At 39.1% G+C, this 19,634-nt stretch overlaps 1 protein-coding gene and 1 non-coding gene across 5 annotated transcripts in view; one reads left to right on the top strand and one right to left on the bottom strand.

The window, feature by feature from the left end:
• NELL1 (neural EGFL like 1) overlaps window positions 1-19,634 on the top strand; it is a 1,018,153-nt gene that overhangs the window by 12,365 nt on the left and 986,154 nt on the right. The window lies entirely within an intron of this gene.
• Window positions 2,833-2,905, bottom strand: TRNAR-CCU (transfer RNA arginine (anticodon CCU)). The gene has a single exon. It is a non-coding gene; the product is annotated as a tRNA-Arg (tRNA).

Below are 19,634 nucleotides of genomic sequence, written 5' to 3'. Positions count from 1 at the left end.
AGATGCTGAGGGTGCTTAGACATTTGAGGGGTGTTCTGAGGGTGTAAGGGGGGCAGTAGTGGTCATGGTGATGGAATATTTGGCTTGGCAGTGATACATATCCCAGGGGATTTTAATGGGGGATCTGAAGTGGAATGAATTTGTAAAGTCCTTGAAAGCCACTGACCAGTCATATTTTTTCCACAGGATATTTTTTCTACTGTTATCCATATGCTTACCTATATCTATTAATGCATGTATTCCTATTCTTCTATCTGTATCTCTCATTAATCAGTGGACCATGCACACAGAGGACATTTTATGGCTGCAGTGTCTTAGGGGAACAGCTTACTTATTTCTGCCTGCTATAAATCTGACTACAATTCGTTAAATTGTTCAACAAGCATTCATCAGGGCAGTATAGTGCACTTCTTAAAAGCCCGAGCCCTGGAGCCTGACTGCCTAGAATCAGATTCCAACCCTATCATTTACTGACTTTGCTGCGTTGAACAACTCCTTAGCCTGACTCTGCCTATATCCTCATCTGAAATAATAGTACCTGCATCATGGGACTATTACAGTGATTGAGGAATGAATCCATTAGAGTGGTTCAAACAGTGCCTGATAACACAGTAAATTCCCAGGAAGTACTCGCTGTTCTTATGGAACCCTTACTGTGTACCAGGCACCATGCTAATAGTGGGATTATTAACAGGATGGGGAACATGTGTATATCTGTGGTGGATTCATGTTGATGGATGGCAAAACCAATACAATATTGTAAAGTAATTAACCTCCAATTAAAATAAATGAATTTATATTAAAAAAATAAAAAGAAAAATATAAAAAAGAAAAAAAAGAATAAGAATAAGTAATTCTTATTACTTATAAGAATAAGTAAATAGAGTGAGGGAAACAGTCATTACACAAGTAATTACAGACTTCCAAATGGCTATACTTATCTTGAGGGAGATGTATAGGTTGCCAAATAAGAGTATACAGGGAGATCTGATTTAATGGGTGTGGGGAGATGGTCAGGGAAAGGCTACCCTGAAAAAGTGATGTGTCAGCAGAAGAGGTGGGAGCTCAGAACATTCTGGGCAGTAATGGTATGTATGAAGGTCTTAAGGCAGAAACCAACAGGAAGACATTTAGCATGGCTAAGGTGGTGAGCGGCTAGAGAGGTTGGCACACGGTCACACGGGCCCTGTAGGCAGAACTGACATTCAGCTGATGTCCATCATGGGCTTGGTGTGCTGATGCTTATGGCCAGTGTCCATTCTGATAGGTGGGGGGCCATGTACTTGTTAACTATTTCAAGTATTACCCAGGCCCTTGTTAGTTTTCTGCTTTACTCTCAGATCAGTGGGGGCCTTTGATGAGTTGAAGCAAAAATGCCTGGCGGGCTTCTTTGAACCAAGCCTTTTGTGAAGATAACAAAAGGATTATTTTAGAGTGACTGAACCGACATTATGGGATGATATATATATCCTGTGCAGAGAACTTCAGTCTTGTTAACAATATACTGCACATCTACAGATCCTATATAGTAATATATAACAAGGCTACAGATATGTTAATTTCCACTCACTCTTAGGAATCACTGAAGCAAATAGATTGGGCATGCTTAAGAGCAGACAGACTGGGTTAGTTTTCTCTTTGCATTGTGCAAGATCTGTTCACTTACTATTGAGAGACCATCCCACTCTTGATTTGAGAGGCGATGCTGACGCTTTGTCAACAGAGTTGTTATGGAAGCCTGGCTCATCTCTACACTTCATGAAAGCAATAGTCTTTCTATCTAAATACCCCTACGTCCCTACGGCCAAGTATTGTGCATGGTAGATAGTAGGTGACGAAGAAACATTTTGAACTGCATTAAAATTTCCTCTGTCCAATGTGCTCTTTGAAAGGCTTGCTGCCTGCTTTATACACTAATCTAGTCATTTACTCATTTATTTATTCCCTAGGCTAGATCTCTGATCTCTAATTTGTGTGTTCTCTGCTTCTGGGATGTCTACCATGCTCCAACAACAGGGAGAGATTTTCAGCTTCTTTGGTGGGAAGAATAACTGTATCACGGGAGTTTGACTGAGGAGGGCTTTCACTAATTAGGGCCCTTGTGATTGCATTACTTGGATAATCCACAGTAATCTCTCCATCTCAGGATCTGTAATCTGTAAAGTCCATTTGGCATGTAAGGTAACATATTTCATATATTTTGGCAATCGGGACATTGACATTTTTAGGGAACTATTATTTTGCTTAGCACAACGTCTGCCCACTGGCCCCTCCAAATTCATGTCTACTCCACATGAAGAGTCGATGAACCCCATCCCAGTGTCTCCCAAGGTCTTAATCCATTATACCATCAGCTCAAAGTCTAAAATCTCATCCACTCATTAGCTGAAAAATTTCTAGTCTCACTGTCTAAATAATCTAAATCAGATATGAGTGGGACTCTGAGTATTTGCTGTTTTGGAGCAAAATTTTTCTTCATCTGTGGATCTGTGAAACTAGAAAAAAGTAATCTGCTTCCAAAATATAATTGTGTGACAGGTATAGGATTCCAGTTATAGAAGTTCCTGTCCAAAAGGGAAATGTAGAAAGAAGAAAGGGGTCACTGGTCCCAAGAAAATTTGAAATCCAGCAGGACAAACCCCACTGGGGATTAGGGCCTGAGGGTCATCCTCTGTGTTCCTTGGCTCTGCCTTCTAAGTTTATGACTTGTTTCTATGAATCATTCTTTTTCATGAAAAGTAGCATATGTTTATAGTTTGATAGTTTTTTTTAAAAAAATTACTTTTAAATATTTGGCTGTACCCGGTCTTAGTTGTGGCATGGAAGATCTGGTTCCCTGACCAGGGTTTGAACCTGGGCCCCCAGCATTAGGAGCACGGAGTCTTAGCCACTGGACCACCAAAGAAGTCCCTATAGTTGAGTAGTTTTATCCACCTATTTCTTGCCTATAGAATCTGGGGCGTCCATCAGCCTATTTCATCTTCTTCCTGTTCCCTTCAGTCCTAGGTGGCAGCGTTTCTCTGGTATAACATTCTCAAAAACTTGGAGGGTTTCCTGTCCATGAGACAAAAGCCTCCTTTACAGACCTTTCCAAGAAATTCCATCTCTGTTATATTTCTGACTTCCACTGGGATGGCTGAGGGGATCCCTGAATTACAATTCTGATCTCTTCAAAGCGCCCTCTGGTTGATTGAATATTCTGACTGTTTTGATCTTTCGGAAGTACTAGCAAAAAGTGGTTTAGCCACATCCTTGGCTTCCTTCCAGAGCAGACTTTCCTGACAGTGATTTTCCCAATTTTATTGTCTTTTCAATCTGGATAGGCTGGGAATTTTCTATACGATCAGTCCTGGTTCCTTTTTGCTAAACGGCTCTTTGCTGAATCTTTTTCCTCTCACTTTTTTTCTGTATGCAACAGACAAACCAGGCTGCACCTTCAACACTGGAAATCAGAAGTAAAAAATAGACTTTAAAGAGCTAAAATCAATGTGTTGGCAGAGCTGTGTTCCTTGCATAGCCACTATAGGCTAATCAGTTTGTTGTTTTTCCGGCTTCCAGCAGCTGCTACGTCCCTTCACTTGTGGCCACATCGCTTCAGCCTCTGCTTCTGTTTCACATTTCCTTTTTTCTGTTTCTGTCACGTTTTCTTCTCTTGTACTGACTCTTCTGCTCCTTCTTTTCCCCTCTTACAAGGACCCTTGTGGGTCCTTTTCCCTATATTGGGCCCACCTGGATAATCTAGGATAATTTCGTCATTTTAAGATTCATAACTCTGTCATATTTGCAAAGGCTTGTGCTGTGTAAAGTAATATATTTATAGGTTTTGGGATTAAGATGTAGAGATCTTTTGAGGGTAGGGATTTAATTTTGTCTACCGTAGGATCACTGCTCACTGTTGGGCAGAAATATGAGCAATAGGATATTTCCAGAATATTCCAGATAAGTCCTTCTTTCTAGTGCATCATTGTCCAACAGAAATATAAGTGAGTCATATCTTTGATTTCAGTTTTTGTAGTAGCCATATGAAACATGTAAAAATCAAGTGAAATTGATTTTAGCTATACATTTATTTAACTCAACATATGAAAAATATTATCATTTCAACATAGGGTCAATACAAAAAATTGTTAATGAGATATTTTATATTTTTTCAAAGTAAAAAATCTCCTCTATAATTTATAGCTACAGTATACAGTAGATTTGCCAAGTTATTCCATATATAATTTTAAGTATCATTAAAAAATTTAACAGCTTTGTTAAGATGTAATTGGGTTATAATAAACTGTGCTTATTCACACTGTACAGTTTGTTAATTTTGATATGTGAAAACACCAGTGAAATTATCATCACAATCAAGATAATGAACATAGCTATCACCCCCAAAGTTACCTTTCTTTAAAATAATCCCTCCTTTCTGTATTTCAGCCTCTACCCTCAGGTAACCACTAATCTGCTTTCTGTGAATATACAGTAGTTAGCATTTTCTAGAAATTTTATTTGAATAGAATTATACAGTGTCTACTCATTTTAGGAGGATCTAAATTCTTTCATCTCTTATAGTTATTTCAAGACTTGTAATAACATGTAAAGTGCTTTTCTTATAGCCAGTATATATAGAAGAGTCTGTTTTTTAAACCAGTATGTCAATCTCTGTTCATCAAGGTTAGTTAGGCCATTTATATTAATATGATTATTGATATGTGGTTTAGTTGCTAAGTTGTGTCTGACTATTGCGATCCAATGGACTGTAGCCTGCCAGGCTCCTCTGTCCATGAGATTGTCCAGGCAAGAATACTGGAGTAGGTTGCCATTTCCTTCTCCAGAGAATCTTCCCAACCCAGGGATTGAACCCGGGTCTGCTGTATTGCAGGCAGATTCTTTACCAACTGAGATACAAGTGAAGTCCGTTTATTGACAAGGTCATACTTAAATCTATGTTTTTGTTATTTGTTTTCTACCTGTCTATTCTTTATTTCTCCCCTCCCCCCTTCTGGCTTCTTTTAGATTAATTGAAAATTTCTTATGATTTCTGTTTTAATCTCTTTTCTTGGTTTACTCTTTGTTTCACTATTTTAGTGTTGTCTTAGGGTTTATAAGGAGAAGGCAATGGCACCCCACTCCAGTACTCTTGCCTGGAAAATCCCATGGGCGGAGGAGCCTGGTAGGCTGCAGTCCATGGGGTCGCTGAGGGTCGGACACAACTGAGCGACTTCACTTTCACTTTTCACTTTCACGCATTGGAGAAGGAAATGGCAACCCACTCCAGTGTTCTTGCCTGGAGAATCCCAGGGACGGGGGAGCCTGCTGTGCTGCCATCTATGGGGTCACACAGAGTTAGACACGACTGAAGTGACTTAGCAGCAGCGGGGTTTATAGCATACATCTTTAAATGATGACGGTGTACCTTCAGGTGATACAACTTAATGTGTATAGTAAGAATATTTTGATGGTAGACTTCGCTCCCCTGACACTGCACTATTGTTGTTCTACATTTTACCTTATGTTATCAACTCCATACTACATTGTTGTTATTTTTGTTAGTCAATTCTCTTTTGAACATATTTAGATAATAAGAAAATCAATCACATATTAACTCATATTTAGTTACTATTTCCTGTGTTCTCTTGCGTGAATTCTTATTTCAATCTGGTTTCTTTTTTTTTTTTAATTTTTATTTTTACTTTATTTTACTTTACAGTACTGTATTGGTTTTGCCATACATTGACATGGTTTCATTTTTATCCTGCCTAAAGGACTTTATTCAACATTTCTTATAGTGTAGGTAATGAATTCTTTCAGGTTTTGTATATCTGAAGAAGTCTTAATTTTTTAAAACTCTTTTTGCTGGGTGTAGAATCTTGGGTTGGCAGTTTTATTTCTTTCAGTCCTTTAAAGATGTTGCCCCACCATCGTCTCACTCGTATCGTTTTCAATGAGAAATCTGTCATCATCCTATCTTTATTCCGCTGTAGGTAATGTAACTATGCTCCTTGCTTTTAAGACTTTCTCTTATCACTAACTTTAAGCAATTTGATAATGATGTACATAGGTCTGATTTTCTTCATATTTCTTGTGTGTGTGATCTGTTGACATTCATCACATTTAGGAAAAAAATGACCTTTCTATCTTCAAATATGTTTTCTGTTTCTTTCTCTTTACTTTCGGAACTCCAGTTATGTGTATGTTAAGCTGCTTAAAGTTGTTCCATAGCTCACTGATATTCTGTTCATTTCAAAAGTTCTTCCTCTCTTTTCTCTCTATGTACCGCTTTTGGTAGTTCCTATTACTCTGCCTTTAAGAACTGTCCTTCTGTATCGGCTGCTCTTATCATTGTTTTTTATTTTTTTTTAATGCCATGTGTTGTAATTTCATTTCCACAAGTTCACTTTGACTCTTAAAAATTTTTTTCCATTCTTTAACCAACTCTTTGAATAGGTGGAATGCAGTTATCATCAGCCCTGGGAAAAATTCTGATTAATTTTTCTCTTCACTACTGCTTCCTTGTATCCTAGGTAACTTTTGATTAATGCCAGACATTGTGAATTTTGCCTTGTTTAGTACTTGATAAATCTTTTTGCATTTTTATAGTAGTCTTGAGTTTTGTTCTCGGTTCAGTGCAGTTGCTCAGTCGTGTCCGACTCTGCGACCCCATGAATCGCAGCACGCCAGGCCTCCCTGTCCATCACCAACTCCCGGAGTTCGCTCAGACTCACGTCCATCAAGTCAGAGATGCCATCCAGCCATCTCATCCTGGGTCGTCCCCTTCTCCTCCTGCCCCCAATCCCTCCCAGCATCAGAGTCTTTTCCAATGAGTCAACTCTTCACATGAAGTGGCCAAAGTACTGGAGCTTCAGCTTTAGCATCATTCCTTCCAAAGAAATCCCAGGGCTGATCTCCTTCAGAATGGACTGGTTGGATCTCCTTGCAGTCCAAGGGACTCTCAAGAATCTTCTGCAACACCACAGTTCAAAAGCATCAATTCTTTGGAGTTTTGTTCTAGGACACAGTTATTACAAAATGATTTTATTCTTTTGGATCCCCCCCCCCTTTTTTTTTTTACTGAGAGAGCGTTGGTGTACAATATTATGTAAGTTTTGGGTATACAGTGTAGTCCTTCAATAATTTTGAAGGTTATGGGTCCTACTTTTAAGATTTGTTAGATGACTCAGAGCAGTGCTAGTGAATAGTTTAGAATGAATTATTTTCCATCACTGAGCTAAGACCTTCTGGGTGCCCCATGAATCATGGGATTTTCCAGTTCTAGCGGTGAGAGTAGGTACTGTTCTCCACCTTATGTGTATGCTGGGCACTGTTTCCTTTGGGTGGTTTTTCTCTGTCCTTGAGTAGTTTTCTTAGATGCATGCATTGATCAGTAGTCTGTTGAGAGAGTTCTATGTTTTTCTGTCTGCTGTTTGTCTCTCACATATGCTGTCCTGTGAAATCTAGGTGCCTCGATCTCCCCACACTCTCAGCTTCTTCATCTCAGTGCAGGGAGACTCCTGGGCTTTGCCTGCATTTCTTCTCCCTGTGACACAGCTTGGAAACTCAGAGCAGTAAGCTTGTGTAATTGTAGGGTTCATCTCTTTTGCTTTTCATCTCTCAAGGGTCACTGTCCTTCATTGACTGATGTCCAGTGTCTGCTGTTTCATTGAATATTCATTTAAAATGTAAATTCAAACTAATTCAAATTTCATAAAATTAAAAATTCATTTTCTCCACCACACTAGTCATATTTCAAGTGCTCAATTGCCATATGTGGCTTGGGGTTGCTATGTTGGACAGTGCAGGTCTAGAGAGGCTCAGGGATTTTAGTATTTCACTATAGTTCAGTTAATTTGATCAAATCAAGAAGTCCTTCTTTCAAGTTTAATATGTAATAGTAAGTAACAAACTATTTAAGCTCTCTACCTCAAAGTATCCCCATTTTCTCAGTGATAAACTGGGGTAACAATAGTACTTACTTATATGATTATAGTGAGGATGAAATATATTAATACACATAGAGCATTAGAACTGTGCTTGATACATGGTAAGCTCTTGTTAAATGTTAGTGAATGCATTTGTAAATAATAGGGTATAACTTTGGTCTTCTTGTCTTATGTATATTATCTGTCTTATGCGTTATGTGGAGAAGGCAATGGCACCCCACTCCAGTACTCTTGCCTGGAAAATTCCATGGGTGGAGGAGCCTGGTAGGCTGCAGTCTATGGGGTCGAGAAGAGTCAGACACGACTGAGCGACTTCACTTTCACTTTTCGCTTTCATGCATTGGAGAAGGAAATGGCAACCCACTCCAGTGTTCTTGCCTGGAGAATCCTAGGGACAGGGGAGCCTGGTGGGCTGCTGTCTGTGGGGTCGCACAGAGTCGGACACGACTGAAGTGACTTAGCAGTATGTGTTATGAATGTCAAATTTTAACCTGCAGAGGTAAATTGGGATAGTGGGAAAAGCAGAGGATTGTATAGAGGATAGATTAGGTCTCAGCACTTTCTATGTATAAATTTATTTTACCTCAGTAATGCATAAAGGAAGTATTATCATTCATAAATGGATGTACCTTGAGTCAGTACTTAGGGGGATCAGCGGATATGTCTTTTAATGTCTTCTAGCTTCAGTTTCCTCGTCGGAAAATGGGATTGACTATATAAACTAAATAATAATATATGAGAAACTACTTTGAAGAGTATAAAGTGTAGCTGATGCTGCCCAAGTGGGAGTTAAGCCAGAGCCACAGAGACGTGGAAATACGGCGGCCGGAGCTGGGGGCACCACCCTGGTTGTCCCGGGGCTGCAGCTTGTTCTGTTCCCCTCTGCCACCCATTCCTTTTCCCATGAGCTGGAAGTGGGTTTCCCCACCGACTGAGACAGGTTGTCTTGCGGAAATGAAAAACAAAAGCTCTTATGTATAGAATGGATAAACAATCAGGTCCTACTGTCTAGCACAGGGAACTATATTCAATATCCAATAATAAACCATAATGGAAAAGAAGATGAAAAAGAATATATATAACTGGGTCACTCTACTGTATACCAGAAACCAAGATAATGTTGTAACTCAATCGTACTTCAATAAAATTTAGAAAAAAGAAATATATAAAGTTAAAAAAATTTATTCTTCTTTCCTTCCCTTATTTTTATTTCTTCTCCTATTTCGCTATCCTAAGTCCAACTCTGAATTGATGTGTATGAGAGAATGAAAACCTTCATGTCAATGCTGGCCTCTTAATATTGATAAATTTAAGTAGAAAGCTTAGTTAACTGGAAGCACTCCTATCCATACCAGTTCCAAAGCCTCATAGGATTTATTTTGTGGCTACTCAGCTTTTTAAGCTTATCTTTGTCACTGCTGTCCTTGTGGAATGCAAAGACTTGAGTGAGTAAGATTTTTATTGTCTTTTTACCAGAAACAAATCCTATTTTAATAGATAAAGATTGGGGCTAGGGGCAGGGAGAATGAATGGCTATGTGTAAGACTGTCATTGATCTTCTCTAGGCTGAAAAACATCCTGAATACCAGCATCCAAGTTTCAAAAGTCATTCTAGAATACCTTTGCTTTGCTTTGAGTAGGACTGAGAGAAGCTCTGATTGAGTTTGAGACTGTACTTCTCCATGACTGACAGCATCTTAGGGTTGAGTAGTTGGGGGATGTGTCTGTGTATTGGTGTCTCATTTATAAAAGTGAATTAGAATATGCATGAGTGCAGATTCTTTAATGTGTTAGTTTTTTTTTTTTTCCCCTTTCAGGAAAGTGCTACCTTGTAGGAGTTCTACTTTTAGGAGGATTTCTAAAGAAAAAGTGGTATTTTATTTTATGTGACAAGAAAGAACAAAGGCTGATAAGAGATACTTTGAGGAAAAGACTGAGGCTTTTAGGACCTATTTGCAGTCTAGGCTTTGAACTAGATGTTGAGGAAGACACAGCATCGATCCTGGCTGCAATGAGCGTACTCTCTAGACAGCAAACACAGCATGTCGTCAGACATTCTAATGCAGGGGACAAGAGAACTTGCAGTGGGGTGTGGCTAAAGTGTGTTGAAGAGAGAAATTTCCTCTTACTGCCTCACTTGGGGAAGGCTCCTTGGGGAACGTGGTACCTGAACCAGACCTCGAAAGATGGTTAGGAAGTAGCTATGTATTTTCAGTTTCGTAGAAGTACTACCTGTGTGTAATCGTTTTTATAAGATGTGCTTGAAATTTGAGCCATAGCTCTTAATACTTAGAAAATTTGAGTAAGACGAAGTTACCCAAAGGGTCGGTTTAATGCTGATCTTCTAAATTTCCTGCACCCACTATTGCCCAAGTCTAAATTGTTTTTTCTGTTGATTGGATGTGCCTAGTTGCTAATTACCTCTGGGAACATTTACAAGTGAACTTCACTTTGAGTGGAATGATTTAGTATAACTTTGCATTTAATCAGTTAGTGGAGTGATTCAATTCACATACTAGCATCTCCCAAATAGATATTTTTGCTCTTGCCAAAAAACAAAAAACCCTCAAGTAAGCTGTGGGAGTGGGGTTTTCAAATTCTTCTCTGGGGCAAATTAACACCCGCACTGGCATATTCTGGAAAATCAGTCAATGGCTCTGTGAGTAAATGGATATCAGAGCAAATAAATTCTGTATTTATTTCCCAAATCTACATATTTCTAACATCTGCACTAAAATCTATTTTCTCACTCATGCTCCTTTTCGTATCAAATTGTACCTTAAGGAAGGAGATGGAGAGAGACAGCAGAGAATGTAAAAAGATAAGAAATCTTTTAGAAACTATTAAGTATAAAAGCCAATTCTGTGATAACAAACTGATCTTGGGCCAATCACCTTTTGGAATTTGCTTCTTCTTTGGACATTTTGAGGAATGATGGTCGTGTCTATGGTACAAGATATTTTAAAGGGTTAATTTAGATAATACAAATTTATTGTAAGCCATAAGAAGGAATGGAAATGTTAGTATTACTATTGAGTATTTATTCAGGAAATATACTTTTAAAAATTAGTTAATTGGGTCGTTTATTTTTCTGGAATTGAGCTGCAGAAGTTGCTTGTATATTTTTGAGATTAGTTGTTTGTCAGTTGCTTCATTTGCTATTATTTTCTCCCATTCAGAAGGCTGTCTTTTCACCTTGCTTATATTTTCCTTTGTTGTGCAGAAGCTTTTAATTTTAATTAGATCCCATTTGTTTATTTTTGCTTTTATTTCCAGAATTCTGGGAGGTGGATCATAGAGGATCCTGCTATGATTTATGTCTGAGAGTGAAACATGTATACTATCATGTAAGAATTGAATCGCCAGTCTATGTCTGACGCAGGATGCAGCATGCTTGGGGCTGGTGCATGGGGATGACCCAGAGAGATGTTATGGGGAGGGAGGTGGGAGGGGGGTTCATCTTTGGGAACGCATGTAAGAATTAAAGATATTAAAATTTAAAAAATAAAAAACTAAAAAAAAAATTAGTTAAATATTTAGCGGGTATCTACTAGGTATTAGATGGTCTTCCATGGTGTATCAGTGGTAAAGAACCTGTCTGCTAAGCAGGAGACACAGGTTTGTTCCTTGGGTTGGGAAGATTCCCTGGAGAAGGAAATGACAACCCACTCCAGTATTCTTGCCTGGGAAATCCCATGGACAGAGGATCCTGGTGAGCTACAGTCCACAGGGTTGCAAGAGTCAGACATGACTTAACAACTAGACAGTAGCAGCAGCAACAGCAGGAGCTGTGTAGTAGGCATTCTTTCAAACACGGGGAATGCAGCAGAGAGCAAATCATAAAAAGTCTGACTCTTGAGGATAAACAGATAATAAGCAAATAAGTAGAAAGTAAGTTTAGATAACTTTAAACAATTCATGTATTTATAGTCAGGAAAATATTTCTATTTCATTTTCTCTCAAGGAGTATGTATTTGCAGTTATCTACTTACTTAATTCTTAATAAGGATGGATGAGTGTTGTCTGACCTGAATTTTTCAAAGGAAGGATTACCTCAATTCCTAAAATTTATTTGCCTTTTAATCCTTCCACTGACATTCCTATATATGTACTGTTTTCATGCCCATTATAGAGATGAGGAAACAGACCTAGAGAGTTCCAGTAACTGACATTGGCTATAGTGACATAGGGTTCGAATTCAGGAGTCTACACGTGCAGAGTTTGTATCTTAGCCCCAGACATGTGGCTGTTTTTCCCTACCTCATGAGGGTGGGAAAGACAAAATAAATGCAATATGATTGAGATCTCGCTTCTTAGAAGAGACACTGAAGAATAATTTGCCAACATATCTTTCGGCAGGTATTTTAAATCACCCAGGACAGATGGTTATTTTGTAAATTAATGAATTTCATTTAATAGAATTTTTAATAATTCCTTCACTTGGAAGGTTCTACTGAATATCTGGAGATGACTACCTGGTAATCTGTTTGGCTGCCTGAAGAGAACATGCAAGAATATCAGAATTAACCATGAAGCTACACTTTACTCTGTGGTCTTTTGGCCAGGGCTTTCTTGAGAAAGCATTTTGGGGGAATTAGCTGTGCCTTGATTGCTGTGCCCTTTGATGAATGCTGTGATTTTTACTTGGGGTTTATTTTACTGTATTGGGTCCAAATTCTTTTCTTTGGGAACAGATCTCCAAAATTAGGATGTAAATCAGTGGAGAAAATATGATTCAATATGCAAATATTTTATTTAAATACAATTTTTCATGGATGAAGCCAGTGTATGAAGTGAAGCCACGATGTTCTGATAAGCTAGGCTGGCTCAGCCCTCATGCTTACAGCCTGTGAAAAAAATAAAGGCACACACACCATCTGGCTATCTAGGGTCGCAGAGCACGCATGGGACCTTGAGCCTGGGGACCCAGGGTCTAACTTGGCTCTTTCACTGTTGACTCCTGGGTGTATTCCTTAACTCCTCTGGGCCTCAGGTCTTTAAAGTCATAGAATATTAGTTTGAAAAGGAATTATTTTGTAAAAGAAAAGAGAACTATGGATAAGCACAAAGCAAGAATGCAGTAGCTGTTTCCTAGAATCAGCAAATGTTAACATTTTGTCATATTGCTTAGACTCTTCAAAGCATTACAGACTAAGTTGAAGTCCCTGCATTCCCCTCCCTGTTCCGTTCCTCTTCTCAACTTCCTAAAGGCCATCACTAACAGGGTTGATGAACATGTCCATTTGCATATGTATCAGTGTGTGCACACTTGTATATTACCACATTCATGCTTTTGTATGTGTCAGTATACAAACTACGTAACACAGAGGGCGTATGTGTAGAGGCTAAATGTACAGTCTTTGGAGCCAGATGGCCTAGATTCAAATCCCAGATCTGACTTAAAAAAATTATTTGGCTGTGCTGGGTCTTAGTCATGCACAAGATCTTCAGTCTTCATCATGGCATGTGGAATCTTTAGTTGCAGCATCTAAACATGCGACCCCATGGACTGTAGTCTACCAGGCTCCTCTGTCTATGGGATTTTCCAGGCAATAGTCCTGGAGTGGGTTACCATTTCCTTCTCCACGGGATCTTCCCAATCCAGGGCTCGAACCCCGGTCTCCCGCATTGTAGACAGATGCTTTACCATCTGAGCCACCAGGGAAGCCCTAAACACTTAGTTGGGTGTGTGGAATCTAGTTCCCTGACCAGGGATTGAACCTGGTGCCCCTGCATTGGGAGTGTAGAGTCTTAGTCAAGATCACCCGGAAAGTGCCCAGATCTGACTCTTACCAGCTGTGTCACCTTGGGGGAAATTCTTTAACTTCTCTGTGCCTCATTTTGCCCATGTGGAATATGGGGATAATAAAGCATCTATAGATGCTTTATTCTGTGGATTGACTTGACTCATGTAATGTTTTAGAATATTATTGGGCATGTAGTAAACATTTGTAAATGTTAGTAGTTGTTGCTTTGTGTGATTTAAGACATTATCTAAATGGCATCACACAGCATGGATCTTTCCGAAACTTATTTTACTCACCATTATTCTATTGAGGACATACAGATCTAGTTCATTACTTCGAACTGGTACATAACCCAATAGTGTAGTCGTTAACTTGCCTATTGATGGAAGCTTGGCTTGACTCAGATTTCTGACACATAATACTTCGTGGTACATCTTTGTGCATGCTTCCTTGCCCATGGTTCTTAAATTCTTGAAACACATATCTCACTGTAGAGAAGATTCATTAAGGGAATCCATAATTATCCAATAATCCATTAGTTCAATCCTGTGGTTGGTTGCCTAGTGATGGAAATAGCATTACATTGTGAGGCAACTTTTATTATTTTTGGAGTACTCTGTTAGAAATAATTTAAAGGAAGACAGGTTTAGTTTAATACAATGCCCTTCCATTGATCCTATCTAAATCACTGTAGTCACTTTGGCCACCTCTTGGTTCCTTGACTACCTCAAGATTTTTCCTGACTGGTGCTGTCATTCCTGCTTGCCTTTTGCCTGGAAGACCTCCTTATATCCGCACTTTTTTTTTTTTTTCCTGGCTCTTACAGTTAAATGCCACTTCCTCAAGGAGGCCTTCCTTGACCATCTTAGCTTTGAGGGGTCCCCATGTTATCAATCACCACTTCCTGGTGTTTAGCCCTTCAGCATGGTCTCATAAGTTGAAAGTATGTGTGTGTGTGTGTATATATATATATGTATGTATATTTTATATATATATATATATATACATATATATATATATATATATGTAGTTTCCTGTATATGTTTTTGTCCGCCAGTAGATCACAGGTAACTCCGTGACTCCTCTTGTTTCGTTTTCCATCCTAAATCAATTATCTAGCATAATACTTGGCACTTAGAGTTGGTACTTAAGGGAGAGTTGTTCAGGTGATGAATAAAGAAATGATGTTTAAAAATGTTTTCTAATTATGGTAAAAGTCACATAATATAAAACATACTATTTTAACCATTTTTAACTGTACATTTCAGTGCCACTAAGTACATCCATATTGTTTTGCAGCTCTCATCATCATCATCTGTCTCCCGAATTTTTCACCTTCCTAAACTGAAACTCTGTCCCCATTAAATAAACACTAACTCCCCATTCCCCCTACCACACCCCCTGCCAACCCTGGCATCTACTGATGTACTTTGTGACTCTATGAATTTGACTATTATTCTAGGTATTTCATATAAGTGGAATCAAACAGTATCTGTTTGCACTAATGTATATTGGAACACATTTTTAAGGTTAACTTTAAAGAAATGATTTAACGAGGCACTATGTCCGCAGAGAAAAAGTCTGAATCCCTTTCTCAAGAGATAGCTGCCTGGATATTTGCAGACAGCTTTCAAGGTCTCCCTCCCTTCCTTTCTCCAGGGTTAACATTTCTGGTTACTTCAGCAGTTCTCGATGGGCATCATTTTGAATTCCCCATCATTTTCTCTCATTCAACTACCTGTCTAGTTGTCTGTGCTCCTAATGATGTTTGATGTCTTGAATTAAACTTGGTGCTTTCAGTCTGGTCTGGCCAGGACACAGCAGAGCATCCCCTTCTGGTTCAAATTTGTATTCAAGTTTATATCAAGTTTCTATGGCTGCAGCCCCATTACAGAATTAATTCATCATAAATTATTATGGACCAAGACCCCACAGAGGTTTGTTTGTTGTTTCACTTACTACAGCTAAACTTTGACTTTTCCCTTGTTGAGCTTATGTAGTTGGTTTTTTGGATCTGTGTTTATGTCCTTATGTTCATTACCATTAAATTTCATTACTGTCTATAAAGGGAAAGTGTTGAATTAAACCACCAAGGTCACTTGCACCTCTTAAAGATGGATTGGTTGTTCCAGACATAATTGTCCAATGGAACTTTCTGCAGTGAGGCAGATGCTCTATATTGATGCTGCCCAATAGAGTAGCCACAAGCCATATGTGGCTACCCATATCACTTGGATTGTGGCTAGTGTAACTGAGAGATTTTATTTTTATTTTATTATTTATTATTGTTTAATTTAGATATTTCAAAATATCATGCTTATTTATCATGATGTAAGCCCACTTTTAGAAGCAATTTTTTATTTTTTTAAATTTTTATTTTTACTTTATTTTGCTTTAAATTTCATTTAATTTTAAGCATTTAAAGTTTAAATTTAAGTAGCCATGTGTGGCTACTGGTTACTCTATTGGACCGAGCAGTTCTAGAGAAAAAGTTTCAAAATTTGAAAAGATGGAACGCTATGTATAACATTTATGGAGAAACCAACATGGAATCACAGAGCCTGTTCATCTACTCAGTGTTCTTTTGTTTTATTTAATAAAGTTCTTTCATTTTTTACTGAGCATCAGCAAAGTGCCAGGCATAGTACTAGATGCTGGAGACAGAGCTTTGAAAAAGGTAGTTATGACCCCTGCTGACAAGGAACTTCCTGTCTGGTGCAGTGTTCTGGATTTCATACTAGAATTGCTTGGGGAACTTTAAAAAATTCAGATGATGAGGACCTGCCTTTAAGAGATTATTATTTATTTCATTGAACGTGAGGCCTACATTAGACTTTGTTCTTGTGGTTCAGTTGCTAAGTTGTGTCTGACACCTTGCAACCCCATGGACTGCAGCACGCCAGGCTTCCCTGTCCTTCACCATCTCCCGGAGTTAGCTCAAACTCATGTCCATTGAGTCAGTGATGCCATCCAACCATCTCACCTTCTGTCATCTCGTTCTCCTCCTGCCCTGAATCTTTCCCAGTGAATTTGCTCTTTGCACCAGGTGGCCAAAGTATTGAAGCTTCAGCTTCAGCATCAGTGTTTCCAATTAATATTCAGGGTTGATTTCTTTTAGGATTGAGTGGTTTTATCTTGCTGTCTATGGGACTCTCAAGAGTCTTCTCCAGCACCACAATTTGAGAGCATCAGTTCTTTGGTGCTCAGCCATCTTTATGGTCCACCTCTCGCATCCATACATGACTATTGGAAAAACCGTAGCTTTGACCATATGGATATTTGTTGACAAAGTGATGTCTCTGCTTGTCATAGATTTTCTTCCAAGGAGCAAGTGTCCTAATTTTGTGGCTTCAGTCACCATCTGCAGTGATTTTGGAGTTCAAGAAAACTTTGTCACTGTTTCCACTTTTTTCCATCTATTTGCCAGAAAAACATCTATTCTGCTTTATTGACTATGCCAAAGCCTTTGACTGTGTGGATCACAATAAACTGGAAAATTCTGAAAGAGATGGGAATACCAGACCACCTGACCTGCCTCTTGAGAAACCTATATGCAGGTCAGGAAGCAACAGTTAGAACTGGACATGGAACAACAGACTGGTTCCAAATAGGAAAAGGAGTACGTCAAGGCTGTTTATTGTCACCCTGCTTATTTAACTTCTATTCAGAGTACATCATGAGAAACGCTGGGCTGGAAGAAGCACAAGCTGGAATCAAGATTGCCGGGAGAAATATCAATAACCTCATATATGTAGATGATACCACCCTTATGGCAGAAAGTGAAAAGGAACTAAAAAGCCTCTTGATGAAAGTGAAAGAGGAGAGTGAAAAAGTTGGCTTAAAGCTCAACATTCAGAAAACGAAGATCATGGCATCTGGTCCCATCACTTCATGGGAAATAGATGGGGAAACAGTGTCAGACTTTATTTTTTTGGTCTCCAAAATCACTGTAGATGGTGATTGTAGCCATGAAATTAAAAGACGCATACTCCTTGGAAGAAAAGTTATGACCAACCTAGATAGCATATTAAAAAGCAGAGACATTACTTTGCCAACAAAGGTCCGTCTAGTCAAGGCTATGGTTTTTCCAGTGGTCTGTATGGATGTGAGAGTTGTACTGTGAAGAAGGCTGAGCGCCAAAGAATTGATGCTTTTGAACTGTGGTGTTGGAGAAGACTCTTGAGAGTCCCTTGGACTGCAAGGAGATCCAACCAGTCCATTGTGAAGGAGATCAGCCCTGGGATTTCTTTGGAAGGAATGATGCTAAAGCTGAAGCTCCAGTACTTTGGCCACCTCATGTGAAGTGTTAACTCATTGGAAAAGACTCTGATGGTGGGAGGGATTGGGGGCAGGAGGAGAAGGGGAAGACAGAGGATGAGATGGCTGGATGGCATCACTGACTTGATGGATGTGAGTCTGAGTGAACTCCGGGAGATGGTGATGGACAGGGAGGCCTGGCGTGCTGCAGATTCATGGGGTTGCAAAGAGTCGGACGGAGCGACTGAACTGAACTGAACTGATGGGACCAGATGCCATGATCTTAGTTTTGTGAATGTTGGGTTTTAAGCTTGATTTTGTACTCTCCTCTTTCACCCTCATGAAGAGACTCTTTCGTTTCTTTACACTTTCTGCGCTCAGAGTGGCATATCTGAGGTTGTTGATATTTCTCCCGGCAATCTTGATTTCAGCTTGTGACGCATCCATTCCGGCATTTTGCATGATGTACTCTGCATATGAGTTAAATAAACAGGGTGACACTAAACAACTTTGACATACTCCTTTCCCAGTTTTGAGCCAGTTCGCTGTTTCATGTCTGGTTCTAACTGTTGTCTCTTGTCCTCTATACAGCTTCCTCAGGAGACAGGTAAGATGGTCTGATATTCCCATTTCTGTAAGAGTTTTCCACAGTTTGTTGTGATCCACGCAGTCAAAGGCTTTAGCATAGTCAATGAAGCAGAAGTAGATGTTTTTCTGGAATTCTTTTGCTTTTGCTGTAAACCAGTGGATGTTGGCAGTTTGATCTCTTTCCCCTGCCTTTTCTAAATCTAGCTTGTACATCTGGAAGTTCTCTGTTCACATGTTGTTGAAGCCTAGCTTCAAGGATTTTGAGCATTATCTTGCTAGCATGTGAAATGAGTGCAGTTGTGTGATAGGGTGAACATTCTTTGGCATTGCCTTCCTTTGGGGTTGGAATGAAAACTGTCCTTTTCCAGTCCTGTGGCCACTGCTGAGTTTTCCAAATTTGCTGGCATTGAGTGCAGCACTTTCACAGCATCATCTTTTAGGATTTGAAACACCTCAAGTGGAATTCCATCACCCCCGCTTGTTTGTAGTGATGCTTCTTAAGGCCCCCTTGACTTCCAGGATGTCTGGCTGTAGGTGAGTGAGAATAGCATCATGCTTATAGGGTCATTAAGTTTTTTTTGTAAAGTTCTTCTGTGTAGTCTTTCCACCCCTTCTTAACATCTTTTGCTTTTGTTAGATTCTTGCTGTTTCTGTCTGTTAATGTGTCCATCTTTGCATGAAATGTCCCCTTGGTATCTCGGCATCTTCAATTTTCTTGAAGAGAGCTCTAGTCTTTCCCATTCTGTTTCTTTGCATTGTTCACTGATGAAGGCTTTCTTATTTCTCCTTGCTATTCTCTGGAACTCTGCATTCAGTTGGGTATGAATGCATCATTCCTTTTCTCCTTTACCTTTCACTTCTCTTCTTTTCTCAGTTATTTGTAAGGCCTCCTCAGACAACCATTTTGCCTTGTTGCATTTCTTTTCCATGGAGATGGTTTGAGTCACTGCCTCCTGTACAATCTTGTGAACCTCCGTCCATAGTTCTTTTTTTTTTTTTTCGTCCATAGTTCTTTAGACACTCTGTCCATCAGATCTAATCCTTTGAATCTATTTGTCACCTCCATTGTATAATCATAAGGTATTTGATTTAGCTTATACCTGAATGGTCTCAT

This window comes from Ovis canadensis, chromosome 21 (genome assembly GCF_042477335.2).
Source record: "Ovis canadensis isolate MfBH-ARS-UI-01 breed Bighorn chromosome 21, ARS-UI_OviCan_v2, whole genome shotgun sequence".
Taxonomy (NCBI): Eukaryota; Metazoa; Chordata; class Mammalia; order Artiodactyla; family Bovidae; genus Ovis; species Ovis canadensis.
This window is presented reverse-complemented; position numbering and strand designations above follow the sequence as displayed.